Source organism: Zea mays, chromosome 1 (assembly GCF_902167145.1).
Source record: "Zea mays cultivar B73 chromosome 1, Zm-B73-REFERENCE-NAM-5.0, whole genome shotgun sequence".
NCBI classification, from domain to species: Eukaryota; Viridiplantae; Streptophyta; class Magnoliopsida; order Poales; family Poaceae; genus Zea; species Zea mays.
Window position 1 is genome coordinate 160,421,858 of NC_050096.1, and position 15,503 is coordinate 160,437,360.

Below are 15,503 nucleotides of genomic sequence, written 5' to 3' on the forward strand. Positions count from 1 at the left end.
CAGAGGGGCTGCGGTGGTAGAGCTCCTTCTCATCGCCCAGCAAGACGAACGACTTGGCGCGCCGCGCCACCCGCTGAGCCTCGGCTCGGTCGAGGGGTAGCTCTCCTTGGTGGAGATATTGCAGGTACGGGGTCTGCCAGTTTCGATCAGGCGTGGCCCCGCTTCGCTCCTCCTCGACGCGCAGTGCCTCACCCTCGGGGGCCGAGGGTACCTCGGGCTGGACCGAGGGCGCCTCGGGCCGAGCTGAGGGTGCCTCGGGCTGTGCCGAGGATACCTCGGGCTGGGCCGAGGGTACCTCGGACTGGGTCGAGGGCGCCTCAGGCTCGGCCGTGTCGTCGATCTTGACAGAGGGTTGGTGCAGATCCCGGGAGAAGACGTCCGGGGGAACCGTTGTTCGCCCCGAGGGTATTTTAGCCAGCTCGTCCGCAGTCTCGTTGTAGCGCCGAGCGATGTGGTTAAGCTCGAGCCCGTAGAACTTGTCTTCCAAGCGCCGAACCTCATCGCAGTAGGCCTCCATCTTCTGGTCACGGCAGTGGGAGTTCTTCATGACTTGGTCGATGACGAGCTGCGAGTCACCGCGGGCGTCGAGGCGCCGGACCCCTATCTCGATGGCGATCCGCAACCCGTTGACCAGAGCCTCATACTCAGCCACATTGTTGGACGTCGGGAAATGGAGGCGTAGCACATAGCGTATGTGTTTCCCGAGGGGCGAGATGAAGAGTAGGCCTGCGCCGGCTCCCGTCTTCATCAATGACCCGTCGAAAAACATGGTCCAGAGCTCCGGTTGGATCGGAGCCGTCGGTAGCTGGGTGTCGACCCATTCGGCTACGAAGTCCGCCAAGACCTGGGACTTGATGGCCTTCCGAGGGGCGAACGAGATTGTCTCGCCCATGATTTCCACCGCCCACTTTGCAATCCTACCCGAGTCCTCTCGGCATTGGATGATCTCCCCCAGGGGGAAGGATGACACCACAGTTACCGGATGAGACTCGAAGTAGTGTCGCAACTTCCACCACGTCAGGATCACTGCATACAGCAGCTTCTGAACTTGTGGGTAGCAGATCTTGGTTTCGGACAGTACCTCGTTGACAAAGTAAACTGGCCCCTGAACGGGCAATGCATGCCCCTCTTCTTGCCTCTCGACCACAATCGCGGCGCTAACCACCTGAGTGGTCGCGGCGACGTAGACCAAGAGGGCTTCTCCGGCAGCTGGAGGCACCAAGATAGGCGCCTTTGTGAGGAGCGCCTTCAAGTTCCCGAGAGCTTCCTCGGCCTCAGGGGTCCAAGTGAAGCACTCGGCCTTCCTTAAGAGGCGGTACAGAGGTAGACCTCTTTCGCCGAGGCGTGAGATGAAGCGGCTCAGAGCCGCGAGGCATCCCATAACCCTCTGTACGCCTTTCAAGTCCTTGATGGGCCCCATGCTGGTGATGGCTGCGATCTTCTCCGGGTTGGCTTCGATGCCCCGCTCAGAGACGATGAACCCCAAGAGCATGCCTCGGGGCACCCCGAAGACACACTTCTCGGGATTGAGCTTGACGCCTTTCGCCTTGAGACATCGGAATGTCACTCCAAGGTCGGAAAGGAGGTCGGAAGCTTTCCTTGTCTTGACTACGATGTCATCGATGTAGGCCTCGACCGTGCGGCCAATGTGTTCGCCGAACACATGGTTCATGCACCGCTGGTACGTCGCGCCCGCATTCCTCAAGTCGAACGGCATGGTGACATAGCAGTACATGCCGAAGGGTGTGATGAAAGAAGTCGCGAGCTGGTCGGACTCTTTCATCCTGATTCGATGATACCCTGAGTAGGCATCGAGGAAAGACAGGGTTTCGCACCCAGCAGTGGAATCCACGATTTGATCGATGCGAGGCAGAGGGTAGGGAACTTTCGGACATGCTTTGTTGAGACCTGTGTAGTCTACACACATCCGCCATTTCCCCCCTTTCTTTCTCACAAGCACAGGGTTGGCAAGCCATTCGGGATGGAATACCTCTTTGATGAACCCTGCCGCCATTAGCTTGTGGATCTCCTCGCCTATCGCTCTACGCTTCTCCTCGTCGAATCGGCGCAGAGGCTGCTTGACGAGTCGGGCTCTGGCTCGAATATCCAGCGAGTGCTCGGCGACATCCCTCGGTATGCCAGGCATGTCCGAGGGACTCCACGCGATGATGTCGGCGTTCGCGCAGAGAAAGTCGACGAGCACTGCTTCCTATTTGGGATCGAGCCCGGAGCCGATCCGGATCTGCTTGGAGGCGTCGCCACTGGGGTCGAGGGGGACGGCCTTAACCGTCTCCACTGGCTCGAAGTTGCCGGCATGACGTTTCACGTCTGGCACCTCCTTAGAGAGGCTTTCTAGGTCGGCGATGAGGGCCTCGGACTCGGCGAGGGCCTCGGCGTACTCCACGCACTCCACGTCGCATTCGAACGCGTGTTTGTACGTGGGGCCGACGGTGAAGACCCCGTTGGGGCCCGGCATCTTGAGCTTCAGGTAGGTGTAGTTGGGGACGACCATGAACTTTGCGTAGCATGGTCTTCCCAGTACCGCGTGGTAGGTTCCTCGGAACCCGACCACCTCGAACGTCAGGGTCTCCCTTCGGAAGTTGGAGGGCGTTCCGAAGCAGATGGGAAGGTCGAGTTGTCCGAGGGGCTGGACACGCTTCCCGGGAATGATCCCATGGAAGGGCGCAGCGCCGGCTCGGACGGAGGACAGATCGACACGCAGGAGCCCGAGGGTCTCGGCGTAGATGATGTTGAGGCTGCTGCCTCCGTCCATAAGGACCTTGGTGAGCCTGACGTCGCCGATGACGGGGTCGACGACGAGCGGGTATTTCCCCGGGCTCGGCACGTGGTCGGGGTGGTCGGCTTGGTCGAAGGTGATGGGCTTGTCAGACCAGTCTAGGTAGACTGGCGCCGCCACCTTCACCGAGCAGAACTCCCGACGCTCTTGCTTGCGGTGCTGAGCCGAGGCGTTCGCCGCTTGCCCACCGTAGATCATGAAGCAATCGCGGACCTCAGGGAACTCTCCTGCTTGGTGATCTTCCTTCTTGTCGTCGTCGCGGGCCCTGCCACCCTCCGCGGGTGGCCCGGCCCTGTGGAAGTGGCGCCGAAGCATGACGCACTCCTCAAGGGTGTGCTTGACGGGCCCCTGGTGATAGGGGCACGACTCCTTGAGCATCTTGTCGAAGAGGTTGGCACCTCTGGGGGGTTTCCGAGGGTTCTTGTACTCGGCGACGACGACAAGGTCCGCATCGGCGGCGTCGCGTTTCGCTTGCGACTTCTTCTTGCCTTTCTTCTTGGCGCCGCGCTGAGTCGACGCCTCGGGAGCATCTTCCGATGGGCGGCCCTGGGGCTGCTTGTCCTTTCGGAAGATAGCCTCGACCGCCTCCTGGCCGGAGGCGAACTTGGTGGCGATGTCCATCAGCTCGCTCGCCCTGGTGGGGGTCTTGCGACCCATCTTGCTCACCAGGTCGCGGAAGGTGGTGCCGGCGAGGAACGCGCCGATGACATCCGAGTCAGTGATGTTGGGCAGCTCGGTGCGCTGCTTCGAGAATCGCCGGATGTAGTCCCGGAGAGACTCTCCTGGCTGCTGCCGGCAGCTTCGGAGGTCCCAGGAATTCCCGGGGCGCACGTACGTGCCCGGGAAATTGCCGGCGAAAGCTTGGACTAGGTCGTCCCAGTTGGAGATCTGCCCCGGAGGCAGGTGCTCCAACCAGGCGCGAGCGGTGTCGGAGAGGAACAGGGGGAGGTTGCGGATGACGAGGTTGTCATCGTCCGTTCCACCTAGTTGGCAGGCCAGACGGTAGTCCGCGAGCCACAGTTCCGGTCTCGTCTCCCCCGAGTACTTTGTGATAGTAGTCGGGGGTCGGAACCGGGTCGGGAACGGTGCCCGTCGGATGTCCCGGCTGAAGGCCTGTGGACCGGGTGGTTCGGGCGAGGGACTCCGATCCTCCCCGCTATCGTGGCGTCCCCCACGCCTGGGGTGGTAGCCTCGGCGCACCCTCTCGTCGAGGTGGGCCCGACGGTCGCGGTGATGGTGCTCGTTGCCGAGGCGGCCCGGGGCCGCAGGCGCGGTATTGCGCGTGCGCCCGGTGTAGACCGAGGCTTCCCGCATGAATCGGGAAGTCGCGGCATGAGGTTCCGAGGGGTACCCCTGCCTTCGGGAGGCAGAGCTCTCGGCCCGTCGGACCACGGCGCCTTCCAGGAGATTCTTGAGCTCCCCCTGGATTCGCCGGCCCTCGGTGGTTGATGGCTCCGGCATCGCGCGGAGAAGCATCGCTGCTGCAGCCAGGTTCTGGCCGACCCCACTAGATGAGGGTGGTGGCCTGACCCTGACGTCGTCGGTGACGCGGTGCTGGAAGCCCTGGGGCAGATGACGTATTTCTCCGGCCGGGGGTTGGCCCGCCCATGCCTGCCCGACGTCCCGGCGGATCGGCTCAAGCGCTCCTGTTCCCTTGTCGAGCCTGGCCTGCACCCCGCGGATTTGCTCGAGTTGTGGGTCATGGCCCCCCGCCTGAACGGGGACCACAGCTAGCTCCCGCGGGATGTCAACGCGGGGCACCGGCCTAGGGAGATCGCCGTCCTCCGGCATGCCGAGATGATTGCCTTCGGAGGGACCCCCTAGATCGACGTGGAAACATTCGCGGCTTGGGCCGCAGTCCTCGTCGCCGAGGCTGCGGCTACCGTCGGAACAGTCGAAGAGGTAGTAGTCACATGCGGTCATGAAGTCCCGCATGGAACTGGGGTTGCCAAGTCCAGAGAAATCCCAACAGATGCTGGGCTCGTCATCTTCCTCGGACCCAGAGGGCCCGTAGGTCGAGACGTCCGTCAGCCGGTCCCAAGGCGACCGCATGCTAAACCCCAGAGGGTTTGGACTCGCCTCTACGAGAGCGCCCGCCAAAGCGAGGTCGCTAGGCGGGTTGAGGCTGAATCCAAATGACGTGGGATGGGAATCGGTTGGTACCTCTTGATCGACGAGCAGCGATAAAGTCACGTCGGGGACTGACTGCACCGTCGTCTCAGGTACGAGGGTGACGTCCAGCAAGCTTTTCGCGAGTGCGCTGGCATCATCCGCTTGCTCGGGATTCGCGTGTCGTGGGGAGTCGGCGCTCATCTTCGTCTCAAGCGCGAAGTCGATACCCGGTGCGCCCCCCGTTGGGGTGCCGGCACTATCGACTTGCTCGACAGCCGACGAGGCGCTGCCTCCTGCTTGGCCTTGGTCACCCTGCCTTCCCCTCCGTCGGCGGGGAAAGGGCAGGATGAGCTCGAAGGTTGTTCTTCCACCACGCGGGGAAGACGTCGTCGATTCCGCCGCCGGCGGGTGGGCTGTCGGCCGCCATTGTCGTTGTCGCGCGGCGGTGGAAGGAGTATCATGTCGTAGCTGCCGTCGAGGGATATGAACTCAAGACTCCCGAAACGGAGCACCGTCCCGGGTTGGAGAGGTTGCTGGAGACTGCCCATCTGGAGCTTGACGGGAAGCTGTTCGTCAACACGCAGCAGGCCCCTACCTGGCGCGCCAACTGTCGGCGTTTCGAGACCGGGGGGGTCCCTGGACCGACGAGTGAATGTCGCCGCGTGCCCCAGCCCAGATGGGTCGAGCGCGAGGGCGAGCGCGAAGGGGGGAGAGCGAGGCGGCCGGAGACCGGCGTGAGAGAGGTGGGAATCCTGCGGCCTTCGTGTTCGTCCCGCGCCCTGGTCGGGTGCGCTTGCAGTAGGGGGTTACAAGCGTCCACGCGGGAGAGGGAGCGAGTGGCTCCAGGCGAGCGCCTGTCTCGTCCTCGTCCCCGCGCGGCCAACCCTCTCTAAGAGGGCCCTGGTCCTTCCTTTTATAGGCGTAAGGAGAGGACCCAGGTGTACAATGGGGGGTGTAGCATAGTGCTACGTGTCTAGCGGAGGAGAGCTAGCGCCCTAAGTACATGTCGTTGTGGCAGCCAGAGAGATTTTGGCACCCAGCTGGTGTGATGTCGTGGCCGTCGGAGGAGCGATGGAGCCTGGCGGAGGGACAGCTGTCGGAGCGGTCGAGTCCTTGCTGACGTCCTCTTGCTTCCGTAAGGGGGCTGAGAGCCGTCGTTGTCACAGAGTACGCGGGGCGCCATCATTGCCTATCTGGCGGAGCTAGCCAGATGGGACGCCGGTCTTGTTCCCTGCGGCCCGAGTCAGCTCGGGGTAGGGTGATGATGGCGCCTCCTGTTGACGTGGCTGGTCTGCGCCCTAGGTTGGGTGATGTGGAAGCTCCTCCGAAGCCGAGGTCGAGTCTGTCTTCCGCGGTCGAGGTCGAGTCTGAGCCCCTGGGTCGGGCGAGGCGGAGTTCGTCGTCTTCTGGGGCCAAGCCCAAGTCCGAGCCCTGGGTCGGGCGGAGCGGAGTTCGCCATCTTCCGGGACTTAGCCCGAGTCCGAGCCCTGGGTCGGGCGGAGCGGAGTTCGCCGTCTTCCGGGACTTAGCCCGAGTCCGAGCCCTGGGTCGGGCGGAGCGGAGTTCGCCGTCTTCCGGGACTTAGCCCGAGTCCGAGCCCTAGGTCGGGCGGAGCGGAGTTCGCCGTCTTCCGGGACTTAGCCCGAGTCCGAGCCCTGGGTCGGGCGGAGCGGAGTTCGCCGTCTTCCGGGACTTAGCCCGAGTCCGAGCCCTGGGTCAGGCGGAGCGGAGTTCGCCGTCTTCCGGGGCTGAGCCCGAGTCCGAGCCCTGGGTCGGGCGGAGCGGAGTTCGCCGTCTTCCGGGACTTAGCCCGAGTCCGAGCCTTGGGTCGGGCGGAGCGGAGTTCGCCGTCTTCCGGGACTTAGCCCGAGTCCGAGCCCTGGGTCGAGCGGAGCGGAGCATCCTATGATGCCTTCGGCAGGGCCTGACTGCCTGTCAGTTTCACTCTGTCAAGTGGCACCGCAGTCGGAGTGGCGCAGGCGGCGCTGTCCTTCTGTCAGGTCGGTCAGCGGAGCGGCAAAGTGACGGCGGTCACTTCGGCTCTGCCGGCTGGGGGGCGCGCGTCAGGATAAAGGTGTCAGACTACCTTCGCATTAAATGCTCCTGCGATTTGGTCGGTTGGTGCGGCGATTTGGTCAGGGTTGCTTCTTAGCGAAGGCAGGGCCTCGGGCGAGCCGGAAATAAGTTCGCCGTTGGAGGGGGGGCCTCGGGCGAGACGGAAATCCTCCGGGGTCGGCTGCCCTTGTCCGAGGCTAGGCTCGGGCGAGGCGTGATCGAGTCCCTCGAATGGACTGATCCCTGACTTAATCGCGCCCATCAGGCCTTTGCAGCTTCATGCTGATGGGGGTTACCAGCTGAGAATTAGGAGCCTTGAGGGTACCCCTAATTATGATCCCCGACAGATAGTATCCCAATAGAGATGTGGAATGCCTTGGATATATTGCTATAGTTTGGCTAACCAATTTGTTCAACCATATTTTTCGACCAAACAAGATGTCCGATGAGTGGAGTACATTAGTACTAATCTTCAAAAACAAGGAAGATATTCAAAGTTGTACCAACTATCAAGGGATTAAGTTCATGAGTCGCACTATGAAGCTATGGGAGAGAGTTATTGAGCATTGCCTAAGAGGAATGGCGCATATCACCATGAATCAATTTGGATTCATGTCCGAAAGGTCAACCATGGAAGCAATTTTCTTAATAAGACAAGTCATGGAGCAGTATAAGGAGCTGAAGAAGGACTTGCACATGGTTTTTATTCAAAGGCCTATGATAAAATACCTAGAAATCTCATGTGGTGGGCATTGGACAAGCATAAAGTCCTAACAAAGTATGTTACGCTCATCAATGACATGTATGACAAGGTTGTGACTAGCGTCCGAAAAACTGATGGTGATACAAATGTTTTCCCGATTAACATAGGACTACATCAAAGTTCAGCTTTAAACCCTTATCTATTTGCTTAGTGATAGATAAGGTCACGGGGGATATACAAGGAGATATCCCTTGGTGTATGCTTTTTGTTGATGATGTAGTTCTAGTAGATGAAAGACGGCAAGGTGATACGACAATGCCATTAAGAAACACGTTACAACCTCCAAGTCATACTACATCAACTCAAGTACAACTAACATCATCACCAACCCAAGTCTTTGATGGACCAATTACACGTAGCCGAGCTAAGAAGCTACAGCAAGAGTTGCACGCGCTACTTTATGAATTTCAATTAAACACTAATGAGAACTTTATGCTACCTAAGTCGTGTATGTTGATATTACTTAGGTTCACCAAAGAGGAAGGACAAAACATATCAAGGGTGAATCAGCAAGAAGAGCTATGTCTGAGTCAGTCCAACACAACAGAACCGTCCAGAAGAAACAGTCATATCTTTTGATTCCCAAAAGCTATGAAGGCCCATAAGTACTTTTTGGAAAGCTCTTGAAGTCTAGTTTCTAATTCTTCTAAGGCCGCCTTAATAAAATCTACCAGAAAGGCAGCCGACCTACTTTAGTGCTGACTGGTCAGAAGGTCAACAATTTGTTTGATGACCAAGTTTTCGTATTAAACTGCATCATTCTATGAAGTTTCATTAAGCATGATATACATGGTGATAAAGCTTATCAAGTCAGATTTCCAACGCATCCAGCCCCACGTCATTTGGAGATTCCTAGGAGAAGTTATTGTCAAAATACTGAAGGTTGCACAGAAGTCAAACAGTCACACGGAAGTCACCTCTGCAGATCTCCCGAAGAGGCTCCTTCACATTAGCACGTGAAAATACTTTTGTTTCGTGTTTATACCTCTCTGTTTGTTACTAGTATAAATACCCCCTATGTGTATGATGTAAGGCAGCTTTGGAAAATCTAAAAATAGAACCCCTTTGTTCAGCTGTGTGCTAACAAATATTGAGAGTGATCTCTACCCCTTTGATTTTTTGAATTCCTTCGCAGGATTGCAGACGCGGCGGCTTCATCCGCTCCCAAGTGGTGATCCTACTCCCTTTGAGGTCTCCTTGATTGATTGTAGGTTGTGTTGGTTGGTTCTTTGAGAGTGTGGTTGGGCGAATCCTCGATTCAGGTTGCCGGTTAAAGACGGTGGTTGGCTTCGAGTTTTATTTGTCAGGTTGCACTAGTTATCGCTGCTTGCAGCAAGTTATCTTTCCTTCTTCGAAGCTAGTTATCTGAAGATTGATCCTATGTCGTGAAGATCGGGCATCGTGACGCATCATCTGGTATCAAATCTGTGGGGGACAGATATCCCCCGGGTCCACTGGAAGGCTAGAAGACCTCGCGAAAGGCCTTGGGCCCAATATTTTGCAAGGCCATCCCTTCATCGGCCTGGGGAGGGACGTCTAGCAAAGTGGATTGGCGCAAGATTGGATCAACTCAAGCCTGGACGGCCCAATGGATTTGAACGATGTCCACAGCAGTGACACGACTTTCCCGCGCGGCATCCTCAGGCGTCGGAACTGAATGACGATAAGTGGGCGGAATTATAGGAAGATAGGCTCAGTCGGTTCACTATTACTTAGGCACACGTTGTTATCACATCCGCATGTAACGCCCCATGGTCGAGTATATAAGGCCTATGGGGCACCCCCTCAAAAACATCTCACTACTTAGCCATCTACTCAGCTCTCTAGCATCTCTCATACTAGAGAATCCCCTTGTAACCCACCACACAAAAGATCCACATCAGGACGTAGAGTGTTACGCATCTCAAAGCGGCCCGATCCTGTACAAGATTGTCTACTGTCTCTCGTGCATCTAGCACGAACCATCGAGCTACAGTTGGTAACACCGTCCTACTCCAAAAAACCCTCAAGGGGCAACCCTGGGTGCGTGGTCAGACCCAAAACACCGACAGCTGGCGCGCCAGGTACGAGGTGTGTCACTGATCCAAGCTAGCTCAATGGCCATCACTTTCTAGCATAAGATCATCCTCGGCCCCGGGTACGTGTTCTGCTTTGGAACCATTTCATCCGTAGCAGACGAAGAGGGAACTCTACATCGCATCGCGGATCTGCCGGAGAGAAAGCCTTCCTCAACAATCTCCGAGAAAGCCGGAGCGAAGCAGGAAAAAGCGCAACCTCCAGCGCTTCGAGCGAAGACTACCTCCTGTAAGCCAGGAGCAGAGGATCTATCTACTCGGAGGACTCTGCTGTCCACCTCTTCTATGGAAAAATGGACACGGATCACAAGGAAAAAGGAAGCAAACGAGGTAAAGGCTCGTCAAGCTGCTCTCCTGATACCTCCGCCCTCAAAGGAGAACAGAAAGAAGCTTGTCACTACGACGGTTCCATTCTACCCCGACGTCCTCTTCATTGGAGGAAGAGTGGAAACAACCCCCATCTCCGACGATGAACCAACCACGCCGGGAGAAGAACCTCTTCAGCGGGAATCTCGCCGACGAAGGAACCGACGCCGAAATATCAGGCGACATCATGAAGCCGGAGAGCGGGACCTGGTGCAGCCTGTGTCACGAGATGAGATCTCGGAGATGGGAGAAACTCTAGAAGAACGGGTCTTCAGGGAAAGGAGGAATTCCCGACGACGTGATCGTCGGCAAGCTCAGGAGCAGGCCGAACAGGAGGCGAGACAACGCCGAGAGAACCCTCTTCTCGAACGAAACTTGAACCCCGACTTCACCCGAGCCATGAACACACCGAGTGAGGTCGGTGGAGTGTTGGCTCGGATAGCCGATGGCCTCCCCCGGACCCCAGACGCCGAGGGCTATCGGCGGCTACTCACTCGGGCAGCTAATCATCTTCTACCTCTCGCCCATCCACCGAGTGATCTACGACATGCCATCAACAGTCGGCGGGACGCACAGAGCTCCATCAAAGCTTCACACGAACGATGACACGAGAACGAGATTCGGCGCCGAGAAGAATATGATTGGGATCACGGCATCCCTGCGCGAAGTCAGGCCACTAGAGTTGAGTCGGCAACAACTTCGACCGTCGGCACGACCCGAGGATGGTCGAAGCACCACGTCAACAACTCCCCTCCCCGGGACCGACATCATCATCATCATCGACATGAGGACACATGTGGGGTATCGGCGCTCACTCCACGTCTTAGGGTCATTCAATGGCCCCCTAACTTCAAAGTCTCCAACGTCGACAAGTACGAGCCTAAGCAGGACCCGGGAGGCTGGTTGGCTGTCTACACCACCGCTGCCCAAGCCGTTGGGGCAACTAAAGACACCTACCCATCGTCCTCAGGCAGGATGCACTGCAATGGCTACGACACCTACCCCGACACTGCATCGACGACTGGAGCGATTTCAGTCGGCGCTTCCTCGCCAACTTCCAATCCCTCTCCGACAAACCGGCGCAGCCATGGGACCTCAAATCCATCAAGCACCGAGGGGATGAGACTCTCCGGCCGTACCTCAAAAGATTTCAGACCATGAGAAATCGTATCCTCGAGGTTGCGGAAGCAGCAGTAATCGAGGACTTCTACCAGGGATCTAATGACTCGGCCTTCATCTGAGCCATACTGCAAAAAGCGCCGACTACCTCCGAGCAGCTATTCCGGGAAGCGGACCTCTACATCACCGCCGACGAACGAGCTCAGGACCTCATCGGAGGAGCGAAGCCTGCACCAGCGGCACCGCGACGCGACACAAACCAACAACCCGACAAGCGTTGGGAGAAGAGGCCTCGTGAAGAAGTCCACGCCGCCGGACCACTCGCCTCTCACGCCCGAGGAGCACCTCGCAAAGGTGAACGTACATTGGACGACATCCTCGACGCCTAGTGTTGGTACCACAAGGACATGTGCCACACCCTCCAGAACTGCAGAGACTTCAAGCACTCTGTTGAGAACGGCCGACCCTTCCAACCTCTACTGCCTCCCCCACCTCGAGGAGGACCCGAAGAACCTCGACAGCCTCAACAACAGGAAGGGGGAGGAGGCGGAGCATTCCCGCGCGTCGATGGAGAAGTCAACGTCATCTTTGGCGGACATGGGTCGCAAGAAACCAAGAGGCAACAAAAGCTCAACGACCATCAGATACTGGTGGCGGCCACCAGTCCTCCCGCACTGTATCGATGGTCTGAACACCCGATCACTTTCACTCGGGCAGATCAGTGGCTCAACTTCGATCACTCGGGCAAGTACCCGCTCCTCGTCGATCCGGTGATCCGAGAGAGCAGAGTAAAGGAGGTGTTAGTGGACGGGGGAAGCAGCATCAACGTCACCTTCCCTAGGACGCTTCAAGGCTTGGGAGTCGCACTCAAAGAGCTCCACAAGTCAGACACTCCTTTCTTCGGCATCGTGCCGACTGAAGGAGAATATCCACTCAAACATATCTACATGCCGGTCACCTTTGGAACTTCGGAAAACTACAGAACTGAGTTCCTAAGGTTCGAGGTGGTGAACTTCGACTGCGGATACAACGCCATCATCGGTAGGCCTGGATTGGCAAAATTCATGGCCATTCCGCATTATACATACATGATATTGAAGATGCCAGGACCACAAGGAATCATCACTGTGCGCGCTGACTTCCAAGGCGCCGCAGAGTGCTTCCGAGTGGCCATTCAAGCGGCCCTCACCACCAAACCATCGACGACTTCTTCTGCGCAGGCGAACTCAAAGCTTGAGGAAGACCTCATAGTACCTGCAAATGAAGCTCAAGCCGTGACCTCTATGCGGCCGACTGAAGAAACCAAGAGAATCAACCTCGGGTTCGCTGATGAACGCAAGACTGCCATCATCAGCTCCAGCCTGGATGACAAATAGGAAAGCGCGCTCGTCCTGTTTCTGCAAGATAACCGAGACGTATTCGCATGGCAACTTGCGGATATGCTGGGAGTCCCGAGAGAGCTGGCCGAGCACAAACTGAAGGCCTATCCCCAGGCGAGGCCGATCCGACAGAAGTTGCATCGTTTCACGCCCGACAAGAGAGAAGCCATCCATGCTGAGCTGGCTTGCTTAGTCGCGGCACGATTCATTAGAGAAGTACTACATCCTAAGTGGTTAGCAAATCCTGTTCTTGTACTCAAAAAGAATAAAGTGGATTGGCGCATGTGCGTCGACTATACGGATCTCAATAAACACTGTCCGAAGGATCCCTTTGGACTTCCTAGAATAGACCAGGTGGTAGACTCGACCGCTGGATGTTCTGTGCTGTCCTTCTTGGATTGCTACTCCTGGTATCATCAGATCAACCTAGCAAAAGAAGACGAGGAAAAAACAACATTGATCATCCCGTTTGGAGCTTTCTGCTATACCTACATGTCGTTCAGCCTCAAAAACGCTGGAGCGACTTACTAGAGAGCCATTCAGACATACTTAGCCGACCACTGGGGCAAGCGGGTAGAAGCTTATGTGGATGACGTGGTGATCAAGACAGAAAACTTGGAAATTTTCATTGAAGATTTGCAGCTGGTCTTCAACAGTCTGCGGCGATATCGATGGAAGCTTAATCCAAAAAAATGTGTCTTTGGAGTACCAGCAGGAAAATTACTCGGATTCATTGTCAGCCACCGAGGAATTGAAGCTAACCCAGAAAAGATTGAGGCTATCATGAGGATGGAAGCACCGCGGTCACAGAAGAAAGTACAAAGACTTAGTGGATGCATGGCAGCTTTAAGCAGGTTCATATCAAGGTTGGGAGAAAAAGGCCTACCGTTCTATAAGTTGCTCAAGAAGGTGGACAAGTTCCAGTGGACTTCAGAAGCCCAGGAAGCTCTTGATGCACTGAAGAAATTCCTGACAACACCACCAATCTTAAAGCCACCGCACCGAGCCACGCCGAGTCAGCCGGCCGAAGATCTGCTGTTATATATCTCTTGCACGACTCACGTGGTGAGCACCGCGTTGGTAGTTGAGCGAGTAGAGGAAGGACATGCATATCCAGTACAGCATCCCGTCTATTTCATTAGTGAAGTTCTGGGACCCTCAAAGAAGAAATATCCTCAAGTTCAAAAACTATTGTATGCAGTACTTCTAACTGCACGCAAGCTCCGTCACTACTTTGATGACCACAAAGTCATAGTAGTCACTGGATTTCCAACAGGGGATATTCTCCACAATAAAGAAGCCATCGAAAGAATAGCCAAGTGGGCCTGCGAGCTGGGAGCTCACGACATCGAGTTTTGACCTCGCACTGCAATAAAGACTCAAGCACTAGTGGACTTCATATCAGAATGGACCGAGCAACAAGTGCCAGATAACCCGGAGATTACAAAAATATGGCGGATGTATTTTGATAGCTCGTTGAAGCTGCAGGGACCAGGCGCGGGGATCCTCTTCATTGCACCTAGAGGTGAACAACTCAAATATGCTCTTCAGTTGTTATTCTCAGCGTCCAATAATGCGGCAGAATATGAAGCTTTAATTCACGGACTGAACATTGCCATATCACTGGGCATTAAGAGACTGATGGTATATGGAGATTCACTAGTGGTCATAAGTCAGATAAATAAAGAATGGGATTGCTCGAATGACTCTATGGGCAAGTACTGCACAGCCGTCCGAAAGCTGGAAGACAAATTTGAAGGGCTGGAATTTCATCATTGTAACACCCCAGGTGTTACCATGGCTAGGGCACATCTATGCTCTAATGACTGTGATCACATGCGGAAGAAACTTAAGGAGAAGAGTATAAGAACCTTGGAGACTAGGTTTTAACCAAGAAATGTGAATGACCAAAAGCATTACCCAAGCTTGTGTGCACTTATCACCTTGGACAAGAAGGGAGTAAACCCTAGACCTCTCTTGAGCCCCTATCTCCTAAACACCTTGGTTGAAGGGGAGAGATTAAGCAAAGGTGAAAATCATGACCAAACCTTTGGCACAAAGTTAAGTAACTTATTAATCTACAAATATAGAGAGGAAACATTGCTAAAAGACCCCTTAAGAAACCCCAAATCCATTCCTTAAGTAGAGAAAGAGCTAGAGCTCTCTAATTCTCTCTAAGTCAAAATCTACACCTAATCTAAAGATCCACCGTGTTCACCTTGAAGATGGCACCAAAACCACCTATGTTCTATACCAAAAATGTGGCATACCACCTAAGGCACCCCCTGGAAAAAGTTGAGATCGAGCCCTTGATATTTGACATGTCTTGACATCACTTTTGTCGCGCAGCGGGCAGGGGGACAAGCCAGATTTGGCGTCCGCATATCTTCTGACCTAGGGCTTATCTTCCCTTGGAACTCACATATAAGAGATAGCCATAGATGCTAGGAAGAGGTCTGCGCCGGATTTTTGCCAAGATTCGCAAGTTTGCGATCTCAGCAAGCTTTTGAACACGGGCAGATGAACACCTCCACGTGTTCGACGCGTTCTGCGCGCGCCAGAGCACGCCCGCGCCCGACCTCGCGTGCCCCGCGTCGCGCCAAAGCCCAGCCGGCACCGTTGCCCGCGCCCGCGCCTATAAAGCCCCCAGGGACCTTGACCGTACCCCTCCGCACGCGCTCGACCTCACCGGAGCCCAAAACCACCGGCGTTTGCCCGTGCACGGCGTGTCCGCGGCTGCCCGATCCCCTTGCCACCGTAGACCGGCCAACCGAGTCTTTCCCAATCCCGTCCGACCCTCGGAGAAGACTGAGCACACCTCGGTGAAGCTCCCCGAG